The sequence below is a fragment of the Lissotriton helveticus genome, chromosome 7 (assembly GCF_964261635.1).
Source record: "Lissotriton helveticus chromosome 7, aLisHel1.1, whole genome shotgun sequence".
NCBI classification, from domain to species: Eukaryota; Metazoa; Chordata; class Amphibia; order Caudata; family Salamandridae; genus Lissotriton; species Lissotriton helveticus.
The window spans coordinates 1,772,386,888-1,772,401,188 of NC_136068.1; the positions used below are offsets into that span (position 1 = coordinate 1,772,386,888).

Sequence of the window (14,301 nt, forward strand, 5' to 3'; positions counted from 1 at the left end):
TCCAAATGAGACTTGGGACGATGCAAATAAGTAATAATGTCATGGATATTTTTTTTTTTTAAATTGAGTTTTTTATATAGCGCGGACTCGACTGAAAGTTTCTGAGCGCTTTACATGAGCATCAGTGGCGTTATAGAAGGAACATTGATTTTGTTAGGCACTGGGAGATTAACTAGAAGCAATAACACATGCTCAAGGGTAAAGACATTCCTGTATTCAGAGATATTAGCCCCACAGTCTGCCGGAATACCCCTGTCTTCCCCGTGACCCCTTGCGCTTCTGAGCTCCGTGTCTGCCTGCCGCCAACAAATCACAGAGCCGACTGGTGCGTGCTCCAGGCGTGAAGGCAGCATGGTTGCAGGAAGACCGGAGCACTGGCTCATGTGCGTCACAGTTGTTGTGAAGACTTTTCTTATCTGCTTGTTAAATAAACAAAAAGATAAGAAAAGTCTTCACAACAGCAGTGAAGCAAGACAAAAAAGCGAAAAGGAGGCACCCCAGAAAGCTCATTTCCGATGGCAGGCCACCGTTTAGCATAAATGGTGATGCCAGTCAATGGAAATAAGGGGCGGGGCTTCAAGCCCTTTTCTAAAACTCCTCATGAGCAATAAATCTCGCAAAGCGAGCTGCGCATGTGCACAGCAACGCTAGGCAAGACCTAAAAAGGAAAAAGTATATATGGATTGTTAGTGCAGGAAGGTACCCCATCCTGCATAAAAACAATCCAGCCAACAATACAGACACCCTTGCACCATTGAGGAAACAGGTATATGATCTGAACATGAGTGCAGACAATTTTTTTAATCTACCTGACTTTGTACAACGTTGTCTGAGAAATGTTTCCATAACGTGATGACATTGTGCATTCTTTTGCTCTCCATGCCGGTGTTAGCATTAGGCTGCCAAAATGGCGCCTGCACTGGGAGAAGGCCAGGAATGCGCTGAATTGGTAAATATGGTATATTCCAGCCTTTTCACTTTGACGTAGGGCAGTGCAGCAAATGACTTGCTGCGCTGCCGTACGCCAAATCCTCATAAATGAGGCCGTTGGTATCACTCTGCCAGTGGAACATAGTTAACAAAGAAGGATTTAGTGATACCCTTAGAAAATCTAGTTACATACTTTAAACTAAGTAGAAGCTTAAAATACAGCACTATGCACTCTCCCTCACCTCTACACGACTATATGACTTGTTCCTCTCAGGAGTAAAAGAGCTAAAATGAAGTGACGCCAATTAAAGTGAAACTGGGAAAGGAACTATAATGAATCTGCCAAAGCTGAATTTAAACAAGCATTTGCAATGCAATTGGTGTCGCATTTGTGAATGTTAGAGCTATTGGCATTGTAAGTGATAATGTTTTTTACTCATGTTTTTTTGTTTGTAGTGGAGTAGCGTAACAGATAAAGCAGCTCACTTTGGAATGGATGAAATAATTTTCAGTTTTAGGATTAACCATCTTTTGCTTTATGTAAATTGCATTTTTTGTTCTTATTAATGGGTATTGCACAGGTATTTGGTACATAAAACCAAAAACAGAAGCAGCAGTGAAGTCACCCACTCACTAGTTCGGAAGAACGGGTGCTGCAGAGGGACATTAATAGGGGGTAATGTGCATTGTATTATGTGACAATGTGTGCACTTTGCGACAAGACACTCACTACATGAAGGGGGCGCGTGCACTATAAATCTGTTGGCTACAGGGGCAGTCACTATCTGTCGCACGTGAGGGTGGCACTAACTGCTATCTGTCACACGTGAGGGTGGCACTAACTGCAGGGCAGGGAACAGTTAAATGTGGAATAAGGAGGGCACATGGTGCACTTTAATGACCTCCTGTTAGTAATAAAGCAAGCATGTTTTGTATTCTGGTATTAGAAACACACTTAATGAAAGTTAACGTGCAGGTAGTTTGTAAGGCACACATAACATTTATGTAGCTTGAAATTTCGTGACACGTGGGACTTGTTCCATATGACCAGTTACTCACTGTTTGGTGTGGCCTTTTCTCCTACTACTCAGTGGTTAATTTGTAAAAAAATAAGTGCTGGGGCTCTCGTCAGGAAGCAGCTTGTAATAGACCATATCTCCTGTTAGCGCCACCTAAAATGGAACCATGAATGTGGTGTGATGGCCAGAGCTGCCAACTTTGGAGCTGGAAAACCAGTCTCGAATCTCTGCCTTGGCTGAACATTTTGTGATTCTGGGTAAATCACTTAATCTCCCGGTTCCTACCAAAATTGATTGTGCAATGTAACCTGTCCACCTCCTAGGGTCGATTTTACCCTAAATAAAACGACAAAACAAATGTCGGAACCAATATTACAGCTCACACTGGCAATAAAGCGCTTTATAGTACTTGATAAACAACAGAAGATGCTAGTGCTAGTCAATTAAACGCAAAAACCTTTTTTATCCAAAAACATTGGAATCAAACCAATTGTTTCTTGTTTTTATTTTATTTTAGTTCATTTATTTTGCTCAGTGTTTCTTTATCACATATTATTACTTTTCATTTATCAAACTTTACAATTTTTCGGACCTTATGTACAAAACCTAAACATTAATATTTACAAAACAAATTACCAACAAGATCATTCAAACTTTCAAACATGCTCCACTCATACCAATACAGATAAAATACAGCTGGAATTATAATGTTCACAGCAAAGCCATATGACATCTGTTGTCTCAAAAGAGAAAATTAATTCTATCGTTTAATCCTTTAATTTGTTCAGTCTTTTTTTAATGGCTATTAACAGTCTACGCGTTTCGAACTCGCGTTTATTTACGGAGTTCTCATCAGGACCATGGGTGTTGCGCGCCTGGTAAGGACGGCACAGCACGGCTCTTAGCGAGCATGGGAAGTAAAGTGCTCCCAGCTGAAGTTAAAAAGAACAAGCATGGAGAGAGAACTGTATGCTGCTCTCAGAAGGAGAAGTTGTGGTTCAGCGGTTAGAGCTACCGACTTGGGAGCTGGGTGACCAGCGTTTGAACCTTGGCATGGGCTCAACATCTGTAATTATTAGCAAATCCGGCTCTTGCACTTTAAATTAAAAATAAATAAATGGGGTGGGAGAAAGATAAAATAAGTTAGTTACAAAAACAAGTGACAGAAGTGATGGGCTGCTTTGGAAGTGAAAGCGTGCATTGCACGCTGAATGGTGCAGGAAAGAATGTTGTGCCAACAGTAGGCAAAACTCATTAAAGAAAGTAGTCTTTACAGACTAAATAACAGGTACTGTGTAGCAGGGCCAATAGCCATAGGAGGTTACAAATGAAGACAAGGCAGTACCAAGGAGTGACTGACAAGCCGATTACTGAATCAGAAGCCAGCATTTATGAAGGATAAAAACACATGCCAGTAAAAAGTAAGGGCGGGGAGTGGGCGGGGCTTTTCTTCCTCCAGTACCAGCATTTATGAAGGATAAAAACACATGCCAGTAAAAAGTATGGGCAGGGAGTGGGCGGGGCTTTTCTTCCTCCAGTACCAGCATTTATGAAGGATAAAAACACATGCCAGTAAAAAGTAAGGGCGGGGAGTGGGCGGGGCTTTTCTTCCATACTCCAGTACAGCAAGTCTTGCAGATAAGCGCATGAGCGCTGACTGTAGGCTCGACCTAAAAAGGTCTGGCTTCCTACAAACCTCTAATATTAGACGCCATTCAAGAACATTACAACAATAAGATTAACAACTGGGTTAACAAATAAAAATAAATTTTTGTTATTGGAAGGGATCTGACAAATATGACGAGAAGTCCCGTAGGTTTGGCTCATCCACAACATTTTTGTGATCAACTGAGTGTATACTTTTTAGATAAGATGTCATTAATATGAGACGACATTAAGAACAGAACCTTCTATCCCAGTGTCAATTATGCATGAATTGAAAATTGTATAGTATTTACTACTCCTACCGAGGCATTGGAGCGTTTTTTTCCATAAGTAGCATGTTATCACGGAACGGAAGGGTAGTAGATTAGTACAACTTCTTTTTTTCTTGGGCATTAGTTTTATTAGGCTATTGCTCTTGATGTGGTCTGTGTTTAATAGAGTTTGGAGCAAAGATAGAATGACAGGAATGGATTTGAAAAGGGGAAGTAGAAGTTTTTTTGTGAGTGCTGATGGTGCCTCAGGGAACATTTACGGAATTTGTGACATTGGTCTGGAACCGGATGGGCAACAATTGCCTTTCACCCTGTACAGTGCTCCGCTGCCTTTGGCGAGGTTCACACTGTAGAAATACCACATACATACAAAGCTGAATGCAGATAAGAACAAGGTCCTGATAGTTAATGAAAAGTTAGATCTATAGCTTGACATCTAGTGTCCTACAGAAATGGGCCCTTCACCTACCCGTTCACCTTCAGGGAAGAGATTTAGGAGTTAAAATCGACAACCAGTTGACACTAACTAATAACCTGACATTTTTAGTCTTTAACTACTTTATCTTGAAAGTCAAAAAAATGTTTTACCATGTCAGACAAATGTAGGAAAAAGAGCAGTGGTTACAACACTATTGGTTTCAGAGTGGACCATGCCAGTTCATTACATCCTGGACTCCCCAACGTCTTACTGAACAGGCTTCAGATGGTACAAAATGTGGCAGCCCATTTACTCTTGAATGCCCCTCGAAGTCACGCTCAGCCTCGCTTTAAAAAACGACATAGCCTCCCAATAGAATAACTCCTTCAATTTAAGTCCCTGTGTGTGACTCTTAAAGCACTATATGGGCAGGCGTCTACCCTTATATCGAAACAAATAGTATGGTATGCACTGAATCGTAGCTGTGGTGCAACGCAAAATATAGGCCGCCCCTGCAGAATGTGATGAGGACCTCCTGAGTCTGTCTTGTCCCACATTGTTTTTGGGAGGAATGGAGTCCCCCTCAGTGGGCTGGTTGCCCCCTCCCCCCCTGCATCATAGGGGCTGCAGGGGCTTGTGTTACGCCCCTGAACTGCACTCTTAGCTCCTCATCTGTCAACTTTCTATAGGTTCCAAAACTGGCAAAATCCAGAGGCAGGGGTTGGTCTCAGCTTCTCCGTTCCAAGCTCTAGAATGCTCTTCAGCTTCAGTTCACAGACAGACCAATCGTCTTTCTTCTAGATATTCAGTTAAAGTGCATATGTTCAGGCGAGCATATCCTAGTCGATCAAGTATACAATTTAAACTAATTTACCTCCAATAAACAAGGCAATGTACCAGCGCTCTATAAATGCTTTTAACATTAGACAACAAAAGTGGATTATAGCACCAGGTAAAGCGCACGGCGCTGAAGTCGCATTATCTGAGATGCACTCCTGCACAGCCCTGTACAGATGTCATTACTTACTGTCCAGTGTATTATAGCATTACATTGTGTTATTTGTATAGAATCGGCAGCTCCTCCACCTCCAAGGAATATGCCCGAAACCTTAGCATCATACTAGACTCCTCCCTCTCCATGACCCGACAGGTCAACGCCATTGCCTCCACTTGCTTCAACATACTCCGCATCCTCTGTAAGACCTTCAAATGGATCTACCCTGAATCAAAAAAGACCTTCACCCATGCATTCATAACCAGAAGACAGGACTACGGAAACTCCCTCTATACCGGGATCAAGTCTCTGCTCCACAAGCCCCAGACCATACAGAACACCGCAGCCAGACTCGTCCTCGGCATCCCTCGACACAAACACATCTCCCAACACCTGCGTAACCTCCACTGGCTCCCTGTCAAAAAGAGAGTAACTTTCTAGATACTCACTAATGCCTACAAATGCCTACACAACACCAGAGCCCAATATGTCAACGACAGAATCTCCTTCAAAGTACACAAGAGGAACCTCCGATCCGCCTACCTCGCACTCGCCGAAACCCTGCACATCTGCAGAGTAAGAATGGGTGGAAGAACCTTCTACTACACCATGTCCAATACCTGAAAAAAGTTTGCAATAGACTTCACACGCACCCCCACCCTACACATCTTGAGGAACACCCTCAAGACCTGGCTCTTCGACTGACCGGAGTTGCCCCCACCCCTACCAGCACCTTGAGACCCTAAAGGGTTGAGTAGCATGCTTAAAACCCCCTGATTGATTGACTGATTGATTGCTTACTACCCATATGTGGAGCACTGAAGAGTTTACCCACACACATAGCAAGCAACACTGTAGGGTGTGAGGTTGGGAAGGTGATGTTTTGCCCTTATGTTGGAAATGAAATGAAATGAATGAAATGAAATTAGATTTATAAAGCGCATGGCTGCCCGAAAGCGTCCCAGCGCTAGAGTTTGCATTTCATGTGTGTTGACCAGCGAGTGCCGTTATTGTGTTATGCAGACCTTTCAACTCACACAGTGCTACCTTATGTCACGTGATATCGGCTCCCATCACATGGTCACCTGCAAAGAGGCCAATATCACACGGTGTGCACACAATTAGCTAAAATCCCGTGCAGAGCATGTTTACAGCTAATTGTTTGGAGGTTCTGCTCAATGGATGTCACTTTTGAAGTGGGAAACTTCCCCAAGACTTCGACTGCAACCTCAACAGCTTTATTTTTGGTGTTGGTGGGGTGGAGGAGTGTGAAAATCGGTGGTGGGGTAGGGGGATCTAGCGGCAGTGAATTTAGAAAAAACTTTGGCTTAAGTAGATGTTTTGCTTCCGATGGATGAGCTCGAGTAAGTCACTTGGATCGGACAGGAGTATTAGAAAAAGACACTGTGCCTTTCAATAACTGGGTTGAGAAGTTCATCGTTGTCATTGCCCCCATGAGATCCCATTCACACAAGAGACTGAAGCCTTAGGCCCCCTGGTTCTCTGAGGCTTTCAAATTAGAGAAATCTCAATGTAAAAAGCTACAAAGGCAATGGAGAACCAAATATGATAATGGATGATAAAGTGATTTATCAGTTGCCCTTTAGAAATATCATGCAGCAATTCATATGGCTCAAAAAGCATTTATTGCCATGTCTATTTCTGAAGCTTATAATTCTCCTAGGGAGTGGTTTAAGGTGGTTAGTACCTTTCTTTCCCCCTCTGCTATCAAAAATTCTCTTAATCCTTTGATGAAGAAGCTCTACGAAGGCCTCTCAGATTTTTTTCATGACAAAATTCAAGCTTTTTAGGATCAGTTTCTGATGCCTTTTTCCACTCCTCAGAGTATGTATTCCTTCTCCTCTTCTGTTCCCTTACTGTCCTGTTTTGAGGATGTGCATTAAGGGCTAGAGCAGCTGACCTTGAAGCTGGGCACCGTGTTCGAGTCTCGACAGGAACGCTCAAGCATCCTGTGATTCTGGGCAAATCACTTAATCTCTCTGTGCCTAAAAATGAATGTGTCCGTCTGTAATGCAACAGGTGCTTATGTAAAGCGCTCTGATACCTTCAGGTCGAGGTTGCGCTACATAAAACTGCAACAACAAAAAAACCTGTGTTTCAATACATATCCCTTGAGCAATCCTTCAAAAAGTCAAGATCTCCCCTCGACCCCCTCCATTCTCAAAATGGTTGTTTCGCTGGCGAGTCCCACGTGAGCAGTTTACTTAAAGAATCCCTTGCTTGGGCGATCGTAACCTCCGGTTGGAAGCAGGCACTCTTACTCCCCCTACTTATTTATTATTTATTTTTTAGGTTTGTAGAGCGCGACAGCTAACCGTAAGGCTTTCCCGGCGCTGACAGGCAAAGCAGGAAGACACAAACCAGTAAGAAGTTATTGGTCAAAAAGCCGGGTTTTCACAGCTCTACGAAGGCGAGTGTGGCAGTTCTCCATCCGGATATCCAACGGAAGCGAATTCCAGAGTCTGGGTCCTAGGTTTACAAAGGAGCTGCCGCCCATTCAAGAGAGTCGAAACTTAGGTACACAAAATAAGTTTTGAGACGAAGAACGAAGTGAACGAGCAGGGGTGTAAGGTGTGACAAGGGCCTGAAGGTACAGGGGAGCTACTCCAGTCTTGATCTTGTGCATGTAGCTCAGCTCCTTGAACTTTCCACGACTTTTCACTCGGAGCCAATGGAGCTCCCTCAGACGTTCTGTGATGTGATCACTTTTCCGGCAACCACAAAGAAGCCGTGTGGCAGCATTTTGGACCAATTTAAGGCGACGTGTGACCGCCTTGGTAGACCCCAGGTAGAGCATGTTTCCGTAGTCCAACCGGTAGGTCACCAAGGCATTCACAACGTATCTCTGGGTATTAGATGGTAGTATCCAGAAGATTTTTCTCAGCCACCGCAATACGATGAAACAGGTACCGGCCACTTTATTCGCTTGATCTTTCATGGATAAGCCCTTGTCAGTACTTGAGAAGGACTCAGACAATCCCAGGATTCTTAGCAATTTTTGGCCCATCTCACTTCTCCACACTATGGCAAAGCATGTGGAAAAAAATTTGAACAGACAGCTTACACAATTTTGGGAGGAAAATCATCTGCTCGTCGATTTGTACGCAGGTTTTTGCTCCTGGTATAGTACAGCCACCCGCTCTCCTTGAAGTCTCTGATTATATGAAAGTAAATCTCGATTTAAAGTTCCCAGTTATGGTAATGCTTTTGGATCTTTCTCAGGCATTTGATATGGTCTCTGAATGGATGAGGAATTTGTAGAGCACTGGAATAACCCCTAAAGGGGTATCTCCATGCTTACAGTGGAGGAAATAGAGGATAGAGGAACACTCAGTTATTAAAACGTTCAGTTTTCAATAGTTTCCTGAATTTAAGAAGATAAGCCACTTGCGTAAGGCATTAGGGAGTGAGTTCCACAGACGTGGGGCTAGGTAGGCAAACGTTTTGCCCCCGGTTCGAAGTTTATTAAATCGAGGGACTGCCAGCAGAGCCTTCTCTCCAGAGCGCCGAGATCTGCTGGGACGGTAGTGGACGAGTTTATCAGCCAGATATCTGGTCCCCCTATCATTGATAGTTTTATGGACAGGTGATTCTGTCACTAATGGGGAGCCAGTGAAGTGATGTCAATAACGGCAGGGAGGCTGTTCTGGGAGGCAACCGTGCTGTTCTGAACTACTTGCAACCTGTTTAACACTACCTCATTTGCTGCTCCCAGGAGTGAATTGCAATAGTCCAGTCGACTGACCACTAAAGCTTGGAGTAGGGTCTTGCAGACAGATAAAGGGAGAAGGTGGAACACTCTCCGAAGGAGCTTCAGCATGAGACAAAAAGTGCCTGAAACGGCAGCCACTTGGTCTTTCATAGATAAAGAGAGGTCTAGATACACTCCCAGATTTTAGGACTAAGGCAAGAGCCCTGAGGAACCCACTTCATAAGAGATTTGGCACCAGATCGAAAGGGACTCAGATTGACGGTTTGGGTACTCTGCTCTAAAAAGCTGGAAAGTCATTGAAGAGCCGGCACTACCACCACAATTTCTGTCAGTCTTTGCAATAGCACATGATGAGCTACAGTATCCAAAGTTCGGGACAAGTCTAGCAGCACTAGTGATACTGCTTTATTGTAGAGAGATTTCAATAAAGTCCGTCACACCTATGAGGGTGGATTGGGTAAAGTGTCTTGGTCTAAAACTAGACTGTGAGGGGTCTAGACATAATTGGGCTTCAATATATTCCATAAGTTGTGAGATGATATATCCCTCGAAGAGTTGACTCATGAGCGAAATAGGGCGGTAGTTGGATAGTTCTGTGGGAGGCACATTAGACTTTTTACAAATTGGAACGATTTGGGCAGATTTCCAAGCCAGAGGCACAGTCCCCTCACCCAGGGAGTAGTTAAATAAAGTGTATTTTGGAGAGGCAAGATGCTGAGCCAGCAAGGCAAATTTTCTATCTGGCATGATGTGCGTGGGAGAGCCAGATTTTGCCTTTTTTTTTTTTTACATTTCTTCTACTTTAGAATCCTGCAGGGGGGAAGCTAGCTAGGACTCCATCCTTCTTTCTGTGAACTGTAGAAGAGGTAATGAGAGTATCAGAGATACTCGCGTCCCTGAGAAATTTGTTATAGATTTTATCAATTTTTTCATGAAAAAAACTGGAGATGTTATCACATAGAATCTGAGAAACAGGGATAGGATTAGCGCATGCATTGGGTGACATAAAAGATTTAAGGATAGTGTAAAGTTCCTTCGCGGAATTCCGTGCTTTGTTTAGTTGCGCTGGAATATGTCCTTTCCAAATTAACTTAATGTTTTATAACAAGTGGTTGCTGCAAATTTAAATATTTCTTTTTCTGTCTGTGATTGGGTTTTGCGCCAGATTTTCTCCAGCTTTTTACATTTAGATTTTTCCCATTTAGATTTTTCCCTACTTAGTTCTGGGGTAAACGTGACTGCATGCTTTGAGAGATTTGGGCTGCTGTACCTTAAGTGGTGCCAAAATGTCTAAGGCTGCCCCAATAGCATGATGGAGTTCATGGAGTTTAATATTTATATCCCCGGGCTTGGCTAAGGTAGGGGGTCTGAACTCCTTCGAGAATGCTTCTTATGAGATTTTATGCCACTTTTGTTTTATTTTGCCGATGGGAGGGGCGTTGGCCTCAATATGATGAGTGCTATTAATCTTGAAATTGATTAGAAAGTAGTCTGACCAAATAACTTGCACCTGGGAGTGGGCGTGTATGTGTGTGAAATTGGTAAGAATAAGATCTAACATATGCCCTGCTACGTGGGTCGGCCCCGAGTTAACTACTTCCAGCCCTAGGGAGGCCATGTCTGACAGGAAGAGAGAGGCGTCCGTGTTCTTGTTATTTTCACTATGTATGTTAAAGTCTCCTAGTAGGAGAAATTGTTTAGAAGAGATGACGTGGGGTGCGATCCTTTCCATTAATTTTAAAGAGAAGTCCTTAAGGAGCCTGGGGGCGGTATACTAAAGAGCCTTTCGAACAACCTTGAGGAAAATGTTCAATCTTAAAAACAACAAATCTCTATCTAATTGTCTAAGTATCCATTACCGTGATGTTCAGGGTTGATTTGAAGACTATAGCAACACCTCCATCTGTATTACTGTCCCTATTTAGATGCAACATGTGATACTGGTCTGGGAGGGCTAACGTAATGGCCGGAATGGAGAATGGTTTGAGCCAAGTTAGAAATCCTACGTCGGGCCTGGGAATTTAGTAAATCCCACATTTCAGTACAATGTTTGGGCAGGGATATAATGTTTTTTAGTAATGCACTCCAACTATCCGTAGGACAAAGAGAGGCCTGTCTGCCTAAAGTCACAGAAGTGCTTGTTCCTGGCTTCAAGTCAACTGCAGAATTTGGAGGGAGTATTGTACACCCCCCTCGGAACTTATTATAAGACTCTGGTAGTGGCAGAATTTACAGGAAACGGCCCTACCAGGTTGGCGAAGAGAGCATGTGCACGACACCCTCGTAAGGTGACAGCCAAGTTTGACATCTGGCGTATGCCATTAAGCTCTGCTCTAGTGTAGGTGTAACTTGGTAGAGAATGGCTGTTACCAGGGGCAGGGGTCCTGGCTCCTGGCAACGGCCTGGTGCAGACGGGCTTGCCTTTGGCGTGCCAGCTGTGCACGTCCGCAGTATCCTGTCCATTAAGTGACAGGCTAGGAAAAATTATCCTGCCCCGGAGCGCCGTAGCCAGAAGTGACATGACCAGAAATTAGGGGAAAAAATGAACTACACTGCTCGCACTCTCCACTGAAATCAGAATGAACCCGCAGTGGACCGGAGTGCGAGCAAATATTCTAGAGTGCATGTTCACCATTCTCTTGGCAATCATGCCCTGTTATGGTTCAAACCTTTCATTAGCAACTATAGAAGTAAAAAAATATCGACTTAAAAAAATTACATAACAAATAAAATTAAATATTAATATTATTAACAAAATTAATTAAATTTAATATATATATGTTAACTAATTATAACTAATAAACTTAATTTCATAAATATAAACACAAACAAAAGTGTACATATACATATATTTACTTAAATACATTTTATTAACAATTATCTTTAATTTATAAACTTTTTAAATTATATAAAAATAAAATATAAACATGTATAAATATTTTAAAATTAAATAAAATATTCTATATTTAATTAACACATTAAACTATTTAAAAAAACATACATTTAATAACAAAATAAACACAATAGTAGTGGAAATGTTGGATAGCGAGGGGGTAAAAATTACTATTCCCACTCCAGTGAGTGCAACAGTAGGGAAAGCGTTGGATAGCGGAGGGGTAAAAATAACTATTTCCACTCCAGTGACTGCAACAGTTTGGAAAGCGATGGATAGCGTACGCATAAAAATTACTATTCCAAATCCACCGAGTGCAACAGTAGGGAAAGCGCTAGCTAGCATAGGGGTAAAACTTACTATTCCCACTCCAGTGAGTGCAACAGCAGGGAACGCGTTGGATAGTGTAGGGGTAAAAATGACTATTCCCACTCTAGTGAGTGCAACAGCAGGGAACGCGTTGGATAGTGTAGGGGTAAAAATTACTATTCCCACTCTAGTGAGTGCAACAGTAGGGAAAGCGCTGGATAGCGTAGGTGTAAAAATTACTATTCCCACTCCCGTGAGTGCAACAGTAGAGAAAGTGCTGGATCCCACAACAATAAAAATAATTTTTATTAAATGTAATTTCTAATATTAACATAATTAATATATAAAATTAAATATATTATTATTAACAAAGAGAATAAAAAATCATTAATTACACATCAATTAACACTATAATATCCACAAACACAACATTAATTGATGCAGCATTCGTTGACCTGAGTGCTGCTTCCGATTGCGTTAAGCATGATCGTTTGTGGAAGGTGTTGGAGGAACTTAAAGAGGAGGAGGCCATAATTTCTTTTTTAAGGCAACTTTATGCTGGGGCAAGGGCCAGGGTGAGATTTGGAACGGGAGGAGAGTGCACCAAGCCCTTCCACGTGAAGCGTGGAGTGAGGCAAGGGTGCGTTCTCGCGCCTCTTCTTTTTAACTTAGAGGATGTCTTGGTGTCTAAAGTTATTGACTCACCTAGAATTAATTTTAAACAAGTGGTGTCCCTATTATATGCGGATGATGCCGTCATCATGGCCAGGACAGAGAGAGGTCTGCAGACAGCCCTAGATGCCTATATTAATTTCATGAACTCTAGGGGTCTGAAACTGAATGTGCAAAAGACTTTCGTGATGACGTGCGCCACGGGTAAATCCAAAACCTGTAAGTTGTTTGCGGGCGGGGAGAAAGTGCAGGCAACCAAATCCTTTTCGTACTTAGGAGTAGTTCTTGAAGGTGGGGGGCATTGGGGTCCGGCCATTAGGAGCAGGACTTTGTCCTTTAAAAAAGCGACTGCAGCACTTATGGCCTTTTCGCGAAAGATGGGCAAAAGACCCCCTGAAATTTTACTTAAAATATATATGGCCAAATGTGTTAGTACGGCCATATATGGTGCTGGTGTCTGGGGCATCCAAGACACCAGGGAAATACAAACAGTAGAAAATGCTTTTTTAAGGTTTATTTTAGCTGTACCTTTCAGTTTATCTGTGTATAATTGTCACGTTGAGCTGGGTGTTCGTCATATCAGTGATCTGATAGCGATGCAACCACTGTTACTTTGGCATAGGGTTTGGACTGCAGTTGACTTGGAGCTGAACAGAGAGATTACCCGCGATGTTATGGCCCTTGATAAATCAAACAAAATAGCATGGTATCCTCTATTCAAAAGTTTTGCCAAGATATGGGGAAACCAGAGTTCTTTACCGCACCAGAGGGGCTATGTAAGATCACGAGGAAAGATCTAAAGAATAATTGCTGGTACCATCTGGAATCCGTGCGGCTCGGGGTTGAGCTCAATAAGGGCTCGGTTGTGCGGCACCAAATGTCGCTAGTATCTGTTAACATGCAACCCTACTTGAGTTGGTGCACCAAGGGATTTGATAGGTTTTTACTTACAAGGTTTAGATTCGATATCTTCTTTCGCCTTGTTTCATTTCCAAAAACTAATGATTGGACCAAAATGCTTTGTAAGTGCCCATGTGATGGGGTGGCCGAACAATCAACCCTTCATGTGATTTGCTTTTGTGGATTTTACTGTAAAGAGAGAGCCCGATGGATTAAACCTCTTCTGAAAAATAGCGGAACATGGAACCAGTGCCGCCCAGCTTTACTGTATCTTCAATTATTACATGATGAATTGTGTGTGGCCACTATGGCCGGTTTTCTAAAAAGTGTATTCAGAAAAAGGAAAAGTTTAATGTGTTCTTAAATTTACTGTACCTATAGTTAGTCCTTAAACGTAACGATATATATGTGACATGCTTTGCTTTTCTATGCACATTATGCATTGATTATTTTTTGTGTTGCTGCTTTTATGATTTTAAAATTTTGCTAAAATCGA

The 14,301-nt window shown here is 42.5% G+C and overlaps 1 protein-coding gene across 2 annotated transcripts in view; it reads right to left on the reverse strand.

Moving 5' to 3' along the window:
- The window catches only part of LOC144770757 (interferon-inducible GTPase 5-like), a 38,828-nt gene that overhangs the window by 6,692 nt on the left and 17,835 nt on the right, over positions 1-14,301 (reverse strand). The gene's annotated exons all lie outside the window — the stretch shown is intronic.